Source organism: Melospiza melodia (genome assembly GCF_035770615.1).
Source record: "Melospiza melodia melodia isolate bMelMel2 chromosome 7 unlocalized genomic scaffold, bMelMel2.pri SUPER_7_unloc_1, whole genome shotgun sequence".
NCBI lineage: Eukaryota > Metazoa > Chordata > Aves > Passeriformes > Passerellidae > Melospiza > Melospiza melodia.
In genome coordinates, this window is record NW_026948497.1 from 10,911,843 (window position 1) to 10,926,097 (window position 14,255).

Consider the following 14,255-nt stretch of genomic DNA (forward strand, 5'->3'; position numbering starts at 1 on the left):
AGCAGCAGTGGGACAAGGACAAGGGCTGAGAGGCCCAGGCGAAGGGAGACATGGTCAGGGCCATTCCCCAGACGCAGCCGCTCCCGCCAGCAGCGCCGGGCCTCGACTCAAACTGTGCGGTCCAGGAGTCGCCAGGACAGGAGCAGGACGACAGCAGCGAGTGCTGAGAGGCCCAGGCGTAGGGGGACATGGTCGGGGACATCCCGCAGGAGCAGCCGCTCCCACCAGCGACGTCGGACCTCAACTGGGACCTCCAACAGCAGCACGTAGTGCCGTCATCTTTTCTTTCTAGGCCGTGTGTTCCTTGCCAGAAGTGAAGGTGAGAACGGTCAGTGCAGGGACCCTGAGATGTGCAGCTCTGTGGGCAAACCCTATTAGCTCTTGATGTTTCTACTGGCAGGAAGAAGTCTGGGCTAAATACCTTGATTTCTGTGTAACTGTGTATTCAGTGAAAAGTCACTTAAGGATGTGGCTAATTAAAAAGGACTCTTGTTCCTGCCTTTAGACTTCAACCTCAGATGTTTCCCCACTGCTTACCCTTGATAATGAAGCACTCCTTAATGGGCTTGGATATGCTTAGGGAGACATTCAGAGCAAGGTGGCTCTTAGGGAAGCTGTGTCCGAAAAGGACGTGTGCTGTGTTGCTATCCTTGAACAATCTCATTTCAGTAAAGCCAAAAAAAGAAGAAAGAGATGAGACACTTCCTCACTGTCTGAAGACAACTCCTACACCATTGCTGCGGATTTGAAAGAGGCCTTTCAAAGAACAAACCAGAATAGACGGTATTTCCTCCGTCTATTCTGGTTTATTCTTTGAAAGACCTTCAAAGAGCAAACCAGACTGAGGAAATACCCTGGGACAAAGAGGATGCACAGGACTCTGCCCCAGATGACCATTTGGGACCTTTGCCTGAGGATGATGCAGCTCAGGAGACGAGTTACTTCAAGTTTTCTTTCTTTGGAGGCACAGAGGAGTTGGACATCAAAGAAGGTAACAGCAGAACCCTTCTAACAGTGCCATTGCTAAGGAAGAGCTTCTGGCAGGCACTGTAGGGCAATATGGTGTAAAAAAGGTCAGGATGCAGGGGATTTTCAGCAACAGAAGTCAGTAATTAGGCAGAAGCATTTTGATCTTCATTTCTGCTTGCTAGGGTTGTGGTAGATTATTGAGAGGTGCCTCATGCTTGCATCTCAGGAATTCTGAAAGGCATGCTTTGAGAAGGCATTGGGGGTTTTTGCTGAGTGGTGAAAAAGCTTGTTCTCATGCCCAGAATTCCTCAAACAGGGAAAAAGGTGACACACCAGTCATATCAAGTTTCATAGGAACTCACAAGGCTTTTAAGGAAATGTGCGTTAATGTAGAGGGAGGAGCAAAGTCCGAGAGCTGGCCCCAAGATCCATGAACATTCTGTTTGTTACTGAATTCTACTCTTGGACCTTTAGAAAAAGGAAATGGAATGACACATGATCATTGGGGTGTCCTAACCTTAGATAAAATGAGGCCGTCTGAAATGAAGATGAAACAACATTAACTCAAGTCCCAGTCATGTAGGAGAGAAAAGAAACCCCGTGAAGTTACCCAAAATATTAAAAAACCCAACGCAACAGCACAAAGCAACGAGCCCCCCAGACTTGTGCTGAACTGAAAAGGTATTCAGTGTCTTCTGAATGCAATGAGAAATGTTTAAGAATACATAAGGGATCCCTGGAACAAAGTGGAAAATACAAAGTGGAGCAGAAATGTAGCTTAGAAAATCTGGCAGGGTCAGATTCTGTCCTTCCTAAATCTCTCTTCTCCACTGTAAGTGTTTCACGTGAAAGGAGGAATTTTTCCTGATGATTAGAGGAATAATCTGGTTTTGGCTTTTTTTCTCTATTGGTGCTGTCATTGCAGAGCCTCACGCGCTTGGGACAATAAAGCCAGTAAAAGCCACATGGCAAGAGGATCCACGTTTCCAGGACAGCAGTTCTGAGGGTGACGATGAGCCTGAGATGTCAGAAATTGAACAGGACCAAGAAATGCAAGTTCCATTTCTCTTTGTTGTCTACTTGGCTGTAGTAGTTGGATGCTGTGGGAATATTAATAGCAGCACTCAGGGAATGGGAAACTGACATTGCACACCTCTGAGCAATGAAAGTCATCTTAGAAAACCGTTTGTGCTGCACAGAGTCAAAACTCCCAGCAACCCATTGGATGTGAATGTGAATATGGAAAGAAAGAGCAGAGCACAGGAAATTAACTGGGTCATTTTGGTTTGACCAACTCCAAACTGAGTTTGGCCAAAAGCCAAAGACACAGTCAGTTTTCTCTTTAAAAGAGGATTTGGAAAATAAAAAGATTTATTTGGTTTCTAGGGAATAAAGCTTTTCAATGTATGGCATTTCTCTGAAGCACTACAGGATTAACTTGTGTTCATGAAATTTGATAGTACAATTTAGGATGCTCAAATCCCTTTGTCCTTTTCTAGGTTTCTTTCTTTACCATGCACAGGAAGTGCTAGAGTTTTTTTTTTTGTTCTCCAAAGATGATGAACGCCTAAGAGGTATGATAGAATTTCTTTACGCTCTTTTATATTTTTTTTTCCTTTTAAACCCTTCCTGTAATTCAGTGAGGAGGAAAAAATGCTGCCTAGTTATCAAAGTTTTCTAGTCAAAATTTGCCACCCTCACTTGTGATCCAAGTTGTGGTAGAATCCCGTGAGAAAGTCCTGGCAAAATAAAGGTCAACCAGATTTTCTGGCTTTCTTTTCTTTCAGACAATTACCGAATAGGAATCTGGACTTTTAGAGTTTACCAAAAACTTAGTCACTTGACAGCTTATGTAGACATTTCGGATCCTTTCGGGTATTTAAATCATCTTTATCTTTTTCCTCTCTTTCTGGTGTTACTATTAGAAATGAGGAGTGTTCTTGTCAGCCACATATGTCCCTGTGGTTCTTTGTTCTAATGAAGCTGGGGTTTTGCTTCTGAATCCAGTGAATTTTGTATTTAGAAACAAAGAAAACAACATCCAAAGGAAACATGCACAGTCCCCAAAACCTGCACAGGCCACCAAAACAATTGCTGGCTAGATTTTGTAGAATAGAGTCTTAAGCTTAAAGGATGTGCCTTCCATGAGACTGATTCCATAACTCTGCTGAAATGCACTGCTGTGTTCACACAGTTACCAGCCTGCAATCTTCCAGGCAGCCTGATTTACAGGGTGTGTTGAAATGGAGAGCTCAGGCCTCAGCAGGCCTCAGTTCTGGGGGAAGATGTGGGGTGCTGGTGCTGAGCTTCTAATGCAACAGCTGCAATTTCACTGCAATTCAGATTGCAGCATGTTGAGGAAAAGTGCTGCTGCCTTTGATTGTTCTTAGCACACCAGGCTGCAGTAGGGAACATTTCTGCTGGAGCCAAGGCGTGGTGGGGGCAGGAGAACAGGAAGGATGTGAAGAATTGATTTCTGATTTTAGTGCTGTGGTGGTCAAGATTGTTAGAAGTAGCAGCACAATCACAAGTGTTTAAGGCTATTAATTGGATGTTTCTTTTGTGCAGAGGGTCCAAGTTATTTTGTAGATTAGTAGAAGTCAGTGAAGAAAAAGAGGGTTAGGAAGACAGACGTAGATTATTGCTTGAGGTAAGTATGGAACATCTGTTCCCTGGTAAGTCTAGGTGAAAACTGAGCATGGGGAGGGATTGCAGGTATGAATGTGCATGTAAAATTAAGTCAGGACCTCGAGAAGAGCTTTAAATTTGTGATGAACAGGGAAGAGAAGTTTTTTAGTGTAGCGGTGTGTATAACATCCTGTTGTGTGGTCCAGTCAGGTAAACCACTACATCTTTGTGTGTTACAGGAGCAGCTACTTAAGTGTATGAAAGGATAGTGAATGTAGAGACTTCTCCTCATAGTGGATTCAAGAACTTCTCTTTAGAATTTGTTAGATTTTCATTATTTTCTGGAACGCCAAAGGAAGCATTAGGATACCCTATAGGAAGTGCAAGCAAACCAATAAAGTTTTTACTGATTAGAAGCGAATCACGTTTGTTCCTTGAAGGACTTGCCAAACAAGGTTACTTTCAACATGCTTTCAAAGGTCTAACAGGGATCAATATCAGCAAACCCTGTTAGGTCATGTTTGGGAGCTGGGGCTGAGGCTCTCGTGCCCTGGGGAGCCATGGGCACTGCCCCCAGCCCAGGGACAGGCGGGTGCTTTGCCCAAGGGCTGGGCCCAGAGCAGCAGAGCTGTCACAGCCCCAGCTGGTTCTGGTCTGCGTGCGGCCCAAGCAGGGCCCGTGGGTGCCCTGGGCAGTGCAGGAGCAGCACAGGAACAGTTGCCAGGGCCAGGGGAGGCACAGGGCTCAGCCTCTGCACGGTGACACAGCATGCAGGCTGCAGGGGACAGAGCCAATGGCACCGGGCATGAGCAGCTGTGCGGGGCTCTGAGCCTGCAGCAGCATCGGCCCCAAGGCTGCTCTGTCCCTGCCTGGCTGATGGGCAGCGCTGGAGGCCTTGCAGAGCAGGGGCCATTGCGGGCACGGCTGTCCCAGGAGCTGCCCCCTGGCCCAGCTGGGCCCCACTTGGGCAGGAAGGAGGCTCCCAGCCCTGGCATGGCCGAGCAGCTCCTGCCTCCCCCTGCCTCTGTTCTGATCCCCACGCTGCCTGCTGCCACAAGAGCCCCTGGGCCAGGCTGTCACAGGGCTGCTTTGCCTCACTTGGCTCCCTGGCACCAGCGCCGTCCTGCTTGCTGCCAGACATCGCAACTGTAAGCAGATAGTCCCTTTCCAGGAATGACGCAGTCACCTCCAGGTGCTGATCCTCTCTTTCTGTGGGATAAACAAGAGCTTGGGGCGCTGCCATGGCAGGGCTTCCCTCAGCTGTCGGCACTTCCAGCCCGGCTCTGCCAGGGGCTCTGGCAGTGCCACGGCGCACGGCAGCTCTGGCATGGCAGCTCTGCACTGCAGCCTCGGCCAGCAGCCAGATCTGCGGGCTGGGACTCCGCAGCGGCCGCACGCTTCTCCCAGAGCCCGAGCAGCGGCGGCTCGCTCCCAACACCGAGCCGGGAAGGCGCCGAGGTACAGCGCGGGCTCGGCTCTAGGCACGAACCGCCCCGCCCCTCACACCCGCCCGCCCTTTCCCGGCCTCTGGCCCCGCCGCGCGGCGCCCGCGCTGTCGAGGCCACTCTTGCCCACAAGGAGGCGCCCTGAGCCCTGCAATGGCGCCGCGAACCTTCTGGCGCTCTGGAAGGCGCGGGCCTGGACCTGTTGCAAGCTGGGCCCTACGTCCCATTTCCTGAAGAAAACATATCCTGTCATGCCTGGGCTGTCCGCACTTCCAAGCCTGATCAACAGGAAGAGACATTTAACCTGTGACACACATAGCAGCCTACAAGCTCGAAGTGATGGCCAGGTATTAGAAAAGCAAAGTAGTTGTTGCTAGAATTGTCTTTAAGACTCAGGGCTGGGCCCGTTTCACTGATCTCAGACCCAGAGGGAGGTTGACAAAGCTTGGGAAGAAGGATGCCCATTGATAGTGGACACAAAGGATGCAGAATTTAGGGGCCATAAGGACATCTGCTAGAACTGCCAAGTTAAGGAAAACAGTCCTAAAGTTGTCTCAGCAAATATGCTGAGCTGAGCACCAGCTGGGTAAAAAAGAGTGTGATGTTTGCAGGCAATGGGACTTTGGCACCCAAATTATCCTGGGCCTGGCCATGGGATGGTTCTGGTCACCAGAACACATGAAAAGACAGCATAATGCAAGCACTGGGCATTGTGCTTCATAGAACCCAGACAAAAAAGCTGGGAAGACTCTGCTGGATTCTTGTGTGGTATCTACCCCTTCTGTTCCTTCTTCTTCTCAAAATATATTGTAAGCCTGATTAAAAAAACTTACTTAGAGCCACGGTCAGTGCCATATTCTGAAAACTTACAGCTGACTTACAGGTTTAGTATCTCACAGAGCAGGTTTGAGGCCCTGGAATTGGAGGGACAGACAAGTGATGAAGTGGGCAAAAGTCCTTCTGGAACAGAGGAGCACCTAGGGCAGGTCAGGCAACACCATGCATGGTGACCACCTCTGTTCCAAGGAAAGGCAGGGTCCCTTCAGGCCTTCCTAAAAGCATCCCAAGGGAAGGTTTCCATCTCCCCTGCCCTCTTTCCTTGACTTTAGCTGAATCTTTCTCTCACTGAAAGACAGGAAGCTCAAGTGTGTTAGGAGAATACTGTGAGCATTGGCAGCGGTGAACAGTCAGTGTGAAAAACGCCAATCACTTGTTTTTAAAATTTTAAAAAGTTTCATAGTAATAAAATAGTTATAAAAATAGTAACACAATTAGAGTAATAACAATTTGGATAAATTGAGTTAAGACAATATGAGACAATAAAAACAAAGAGTTACGGATGTCCGGGTACCTTTTTCTGGGCATCAGGAGCCTGAAAAAGGACACCCATTAACAAAGGATTAACCCTTAAGAACAATAGCCTGTTGCATATTCATATACTTCATACATGATGCATAAATTCCATTCAAATACAGGATTCTGTCTGGTCATTGTCAACTTCTTTCCTTCTAATCCTAACAGTGCCTCCAAGGTGAGAAGAAGTTCATTTTTTCTGATAAGAAGGCAAGAAATTCCCTTTCTCTGAAAGATTTAGATGTCCTGTGGCTGCTATCTCGCTGCAAGCCCTTTCTGTTAAACAAAGCATCTTACATAGCATAGTTTCTATTTTTATAACCTAAAACTATATTTAACACAGTGCTTAAGAAAATTAATACAGCATTGCTTTCTAACACAACACATATAATATTCATTTTAATATTTGCGAAAAGCCAATCATAAAATACATGCATTTTTCACAATCCCCACTCTTATTCTTTGTAAATCATTTGGCTTGAGCAATATTTTTTTTCTACTTATATCTTCTGGACTATGCTGGTAAAATAAAACACGGGATTACACAAGAAAGAAATATAAAAACAGTTGTAACACAAATGAAAGATCTTAATTTCTTCTAATACATTACCCCACCAGCTAGATTTTAACATTGTTTTCTAATTTTTGGACTGGTACCTGGGTTGTTATATGCGTATATATTTTTCTTTTTGATTTCTTTTGCTTTTGCTAGAATGACTTTTCTGTGGTCATCAATTTTCAACGATCTGATATATTGAACTTTCCACAAACACCCCCTTCTTTGGCCAATAAATAGTCTAAAGCGAACCTTTCTGATACCCTACAGTTTTTGTTTGGCTTAGCTGACTTAATGTTAACTCTAATGCCTGGGCAGCCTTATTTGCTATCATTTCTATAACTGCTTGGAGTCTTGTAATACAATTCAACAGATAATTTGGAGTCAATACAGAGTTAGATTGCTGTGCTGGTTTTACCTTTTCCTTTATTATTTGGGGTTTTTTTTCCAAATCTTGAACCGCATCTTCAAGATTAAATTTAAAACAAATCCCTCTCTCTCCTTTTGGACATTCAGTTCTAAATCTATTGCCACTTTTTCTTAAGTTTCTTGTAATCTAATAATTTACTCTGTTTTGCCTACAAGTTCTTAATTTGGATGGGTTATAACAGTGGCTGTTGACATAGGTGTGTGTAATAAAGGAGGAACTTTGGTTTCTTTCTATGTGATGCTTTCTGTAGCATTTGTGACACAATCCTGCTGGTATCCCGAAAGGGAAAAACAACAAGTGAGTGCCAGAAACAGGAATAACAGAGGTCCAGTATGGCTTATACTCCCACCTCCCATGCCTGTGAGGTTGCAACCCACAGCAGGTTTATTTGATCTTCTTGGTGGTGAAATAAAGAGGCCAATCTGGTCTTGCCCTCTATTTTCTTGTCACTTTCTCTTAACTAATTGCTAGGCAAATTGTTTTTGACACTCTTTAACTGTGGTCTCTTACTGTTCCTCAGGTAGCTCTCATTTAACAGGCACTAATAATTCCCATCCACAAAACCAAGTCAGTACTTTAACACTTTTTGCAATAAGAGCATAAATTTTGCGAATCACAACACTAATTACTCTTACAATTTAAGCATTTACTTATAACCCACCTAGCATGTCCAGTATTGGAATGAATCAAGTAAAGTTTACTAATGGAAATAGTAATTCCCCTTCTCCCTTGTACAATTCTAGGGCTAAGGTCAGAATACAAAAACGTTCTTGATCTTTCTATCTGAGGTATTCCTCCCCCAAGGAGATGTTTTATTCAGGCAGTGCTCAAATCCAGTGATATAAGCATTATCTTATTTCTTAATTCAGTGTTATTCTTTGTACATTTCTTGGATCATTTGGGTTTTCTCAAACCATTACCACTCAGTCCCCATTGGAAAGTCAGTTCAGTATCACCCGGTTTAAATATGATAGTCCGTTCCTCAAGTTTCTTCACAAGTCCTTTGATTCTGCTGGCATGAATTCACTCTCTTTCCGTGATTTTGATTGTTGCTTCAGTAGTACCTGGAAAGGACTTCTTAATAGCATAGATAATAAAAGAAAGATAATACTGCATTAACTTTTACGATTCGCTTTCCTTCTAAACTTTCTGGGTTTAGCTAAAAGCTTTCTCTACAGCAGCCTCTTCTTCAGGAAAAAAGCCTTCTCGTTAACGGCAAACAAAACACACAAAAGAAAAAAAAACCAAAAAACTTCTTACTTAAGAAAAACAAACCGCTTTGTGAGGTTTGGAGAGTCAGCAATCTCTGCTTTGATTTTATCTTTTAGTGCTAGTCCCCCCTGCCCCTCTTTTCACAGCCCTGCTGTCAGTGCTGTTCTTGGCCCTTCCCCCGGTGCGGCCCCTTGGCTGCAGGGCCGGGGCAGGGGAGAGCAGCCCCGGGCATGGGGACCCTGGGGGCTGCCCTGGGTCTCTTTTGCCCTCTCCCTCTCCCTCTCTCTCTCTCTCTCTCCCCTTCTCTCTCTCGGCCTACTTCCAGGCTGACGCTGCCATCCTGGGCTCGGCACCCCGACAGTCTGGGAGCCCCCCGGCAGCTCTGCCCCGGAGCCAGCCCGCTCCTGGCCGCAAACCTGTGTCCTCTGCTGCCAGCCCCGCCCGGGGCACCTCCATGGATCGGTCCCTGCCGCAGCCCCCGAGACCCCGCCGATCGCAGGGAGCGCTCAGACACCTCCCAGCCTTGACAACCCCAAACCTGGCGTGCCCAGGTGCTCCTGACATTCTTTCTCTTTCTCTCGTCAACTTATCCTCTTTTCTCTTCAAGGAGGGCCCGTTCTGCTAAGGCTTTTCCGGACCCCAGTGTGGCATTGAATAACCTCTTAACAACCATGTGTTAAGATACTTCTCTGCCTTTCATGCAAAAAACTTGCATTCACACTTCTGCTCTCTTCTAGCACCAAGATGTCATCACTTCACATTCTAACATCTCAGAGTTTCCTAACTACTTCTCTACTTCAACTTCTCTCTTTCTCCTCTCTCAGTTGTAACGCTTATGGGGTCGATATTTATTCTTCCCCTATTTCTTTCTCCAGCCCAAACTTCTTTGTTGATTTTTTTTTCTTCATCCTCTTGGCTTAATTTCAAAACTCTAGCTGTCATTTTCTTATTTTCTGATATAACTCTTACTCTTAATTGCACTTGTAAGACTCTTCCCAATAAATTGCTACCTGCCCCTGGGACCAATAACACATCTCCCATCTAAATTTTAGTTTCTTCCCTCAATTACCACATCTTTAATGACCAGAAATGTAAAACTTCCTCTTTTTGCCCCTGTTACTTTCACTATATGTTTGCTCACACTATAACCTTTTGGAACGTTTAACAGGCAGGTTTTCTCTGCCCCTGTGTCTATAACAAATTCCAATTCTTCTTCTTGGGGACCTACTTTTAAAGTTATCACAGGCTCCTGATGGTATTTGTTCCCCCCCAAAAAAATTAAAGCCTATGACTTTTTTTTTTTTTTTTTATGGGCCCATTTCTTTAAAGATTTTCAGATCTTCTGCTTACTTAGGACCATTTTCCTTTTTCTCTAAAGTTTGTTTATCTATTTAGTTGGAGTTTTTTCTTTCCCCTCTAAAAGCTGTCTCTCAAAAATCTTTTGTTTTCACATTTCGCCTTTGATATGCTGTCTCATTTATTCTCTTGGTTATGTAATTACAATAACTGTTCATGTGTTTACTCCCCTCCTCATTATTTTAACCCCATTCAGGAGGTACAGTTGGCATTTTGTCTTCTCTGGGGGTCCCTGCAGATTATCTTTTTCTTAAGCTTTTATTTCAGTTGCTCTGATTAATTGCTTTTCTTCCTGAGAAAAATATTATTTTCATTACCAACCACATCTGTTCTCAAGTATACATGTTTGGACCTAAAAGTTGGTCTAATTGTTCAGCTATGCCTATGGGACTCTCCAAATATCTCTTTTATTTATTTCTTAAAATTTCAGACCTCAGACAAAGTCAAAGAAGCATTTACAAACTCTGATCCATCACCCCCCTTTGAGAACCTCTCTTAATGGAAATAGACCAATCTCTTTATCCCATTCTTTTTGGATTTTTATCTTCTACAGCCTTTCTCACGTATTTTTAGGAAGAATCAGGAGAGGACTTTCTTCTAACTGATTTTTTAGTGTTTCAATAAAGTGATTCCTTTAGAGAGTTTCCTTAAGCAGCCGGAGCTGTGGTTACCAAGGGAATGGAGCTCAGGGCAGGACGGGGAGGCTCGGCACAGCTCAGGGTCTGGGGGCTCCAGAGGCGGGGTCTGTGGTTGGGATGGCCCGAGGGGATCGGCACAGCTCAGGGTCTGGGGGCTCCAGAGGCGGGGTCTGCAGCCGGGATGGCCCGAGGGGATCGGCACAGCTCAGGGTCTGGGGGCTCCAGAGGCGGGGTCTGTGGCTGGGATGGCCCGAGGGGATCGGCACAGCTCAGGATCTGGGGGCTCCAGAGGCGGGGTCTGCAGCCGGGATGGCCCGAGGGGATCGGCACAGCTCAGGGTCTGGGGGCTCCAAAGGCGGGGTCTGTGGTTGGGATGGCCCGAGGGGCTCGGCACAGCTCAGGGTCTGGGGGCTCCAGAGGCGGGGTCTGCAGCCGGGATGGCCCGAGGGGATCGGCACAGCTCAGGGTCTGGGGGCTCCAGAGGCGGGGTCTGTGGCTGGGATGGCCCGAGGGGATCGGCACAGCTCAGGGTCTGGGGGCTCCAAAGGCGGGGTCTGTGGCTGGGATGGCCCGAGGGGATCGGCACAGCTCAGGGTCTGGGGGCTCCAGAGGCGGGGTCTGCAGCCGGGATGGCCCGAGGGGATCGGCACAGCTCAGGGTCTGGGGGCTCCAAAGGCGGGGTCTGCAGCCGGGATGGCCCGAGGGGATCGGCACAGCTCAGGGTCTGGGGGCTCCAAAGGCGGGGTCTGTGGTTGGGATCGCCCGAGGGGCTGTTCCTGTGCAGACCGAGCTGGAGCGGGGATCGCCCTCACTCGGCTCACGGGGGCTGATCCGGCAGAGACAAAGCCGGGACTGACCCCGGCTGCAGCGGCGGGAGCCGACAGAGTCAGGGCAGCCGGGGATGAGACAGACGGGACCCCCTCGGTGCGATCAGCGCGGTAACCACGGTGCACACGGCAGGACAGACCCCCACCCCCGGCAAGAACGCGGGCCAGGCGGCCGGACTGGGACAGACGGACCGGGACAGACGGACCGGGACAGACGGACTGTGCCGGAGCCGGCACAGGGGCTGGGAGGGCTGGTGCGAACGAGTCGGGGAACGAACGGGAATGGATGAGGTAATTTGTTCTCAGCTCTATACTTTCCCCGTTTTGCTTTTTGGATGCTTTGAAATGGTCGACGAGCTAACTGACGACCATCTCATATTGTTTTTCTCATCACCCTTTTATTTATCTTTTGGCAAATTATACATGTTTCAGGTACTTGTTTTTTACTCTAAAGGTCTCAATGCACCCATAGTTCTTTTAAAAAAATGATCACACCTAGCCTGTGTATCCCACCGGGCTTTTTGATACACGTCCTCTGCTATTCCCTCGTAAGCGTTTTATTATCTAATTGTCTTCCATATTAAGATGTTTCTATTTCCCCGATTTATCTTGTTCGCCACAATCTTGTTTTAATTCCCCCCCCCCCTTTTTTTTTTCTTCATTTGGAGTTAATATTAACTCTTTCAGCTCTATTTTCTGCTGCATCTTTAGCTTCTTGATCTGCCAGTTATTTATTTTATTTCTTCTTATTTCTAGGTCTTTACCTTTTGGTGTCATTTAATATGTACTATTGCTATCTCTCTTAGGTAATTGTAATGCCTCTAAAACCTCGAAAATAAGTTTCTCATGTACTAATCTTTTTCTTCTTTAATTAAGCAATCTCCCTTTTAAAATTTTTCTTAAGGTATGTGCTACTCTAAAGGCATACCTTGAATCAATATATAACTCCTTTGTGTTAAATTTTCTAATGCTGTTTTTAAGTATATAATTCACAAGTTTGCATGTTTTTTCTCATCAACTTCTGCATACCCTGTATTTTGCAATGAGTTGTATTTCTGTTTGTTAACATAACTCCCAAAGTGCTGTCTTGGGGTATTTCTGTTGGTATTTTTTTTCTGCTTTTCTTTTCCTGTATCCACCTTACTGAATTTCTGTCTCATTTTTCAGTTTTCTATCTATTCGTCCCCTGCTTCTGTTTTTCACTTTTTACTAACAACTTAAATACCACTTTTCTTTCAACTACTTACACCCAAAAAAACCCCTTTTTCTCACACTGCTTTTCAATACAATCCAACTCCCTCCAAGGAGATACGGTAAGGCTTAAAATGCACAATCGACATTACCTATACTTTCATTCGTCTACATTCACTCACTTTTATTTCTCATTCACTTTCACACATTCCTTCACACTCTCAAGACACAAAGTGGATCCTTATTGCTAGGAAATCACAGGTCCTTGTGGCCCCCTCTTTCGCTTTGGGGTTTACCTCCAGGTCTCAGTGTCACCAGGCCCCCTAGAAGGGCCCTGACTCTGGCTGCCTCTGGTGCCCGTTCACCTGTGAGGCTGTCTGCGTGTCTTTCACACTCTTCAGCTACGGCCCCTCACACGCCCAGGGAACGCTAGCTTGGTTCGCAGGTCACTCGCTCCTCTTGGGCCCAGAAGCCCCCACCCAGCCGGGAGCTGCAGCCTGGTGTGCAGGTCACTCGCTCTTTCCACACCTCCCCCTTCCCACCTGCCCAGGAAGTTGAGGCTGGCTCTGTGTGTGTCTCACTCTCACACACCACAAAACAACAATAAGGTACCTTTTACTTTCACATCGCCTATTACAAGTTTAGGTGTTACTGGCCAGTCCCGGTGCTATTGGATATCCCTCAACCCAGCTGTGTTATCCAACCCCAAATGTTCTTGGGCAATTTTTCCCTCAATCCTGTCGTGTTGTCCAACCCCAGATGCTCTCGGGTAATTTTCCTTCAATCCAGCTGTGTTGTTCAACCTCAGATGCTCTTGGGCATTTTCTGTCCCTCAACCCAGCGGTGTGGTACAACTACAGATGCTCTTTGGCATTTAATTTGTTCTGCTGTGTTGTCCAACCCTGGATGTTCTTGGGCATTTTTTTATCCCCCAATCTAGCTGTGTTGTCCCACCCTGAGTGTTCCCGGGCATATCCTCACTCGGACAGAATTCTGCTCAACCCTGCTCTTGGATGCTCTTGGAATATAAATCCCTCAACCCAGCAGGTTTTAGGAGCCCCTCCTGTCCTGTTTCCTAGTGGATTGGGCTAGGAAACCTTGCTCCCCACCACCGAGGGGTCCAACCCCTCCCTGAGACCCAGTCCCAGTCACCCCCGGGGATTCTTTCACTCTCTTATGAGTCGCTTTGTCTCTTTACTGGCCGCTTTTCCAGCGCAAAGTCGAAAGTGCAGCGTGGGAGACTCCGCACTCACTTGGCAGGTCTGGGACAACCAGCCCGCCTCTCATTCACACACATTCATCCCCCCGTACCTGCCCCCCGAGAAATACTTACCAATCCTTTTTCCTTCCCGGGTTCTTCGTGCGCACTACTACTCTTAGGGGGCAAATTACAGCAGTTGTAGGGACCCTTTTCCCGTTCTCTTTGTTTTGTTGTCTCCTTTTGTCCACAGATCGTAACCTGCGTCTGTCGGTCACTTCAGGGGAAGCAGAGCGAGGCTGCCAAAGAGGGCAGGGCGCGCCTTCCCCACTCTGACTCTCCCAAAGCACCGGCAGCGAGGAGTTAGTAACCATCCTCTGCTACCAAATTGTGAAAAACGCCAATCACTTGTTTTTAAAATTTTTAAAGTTTAATAGTAATAAGATGGTTAT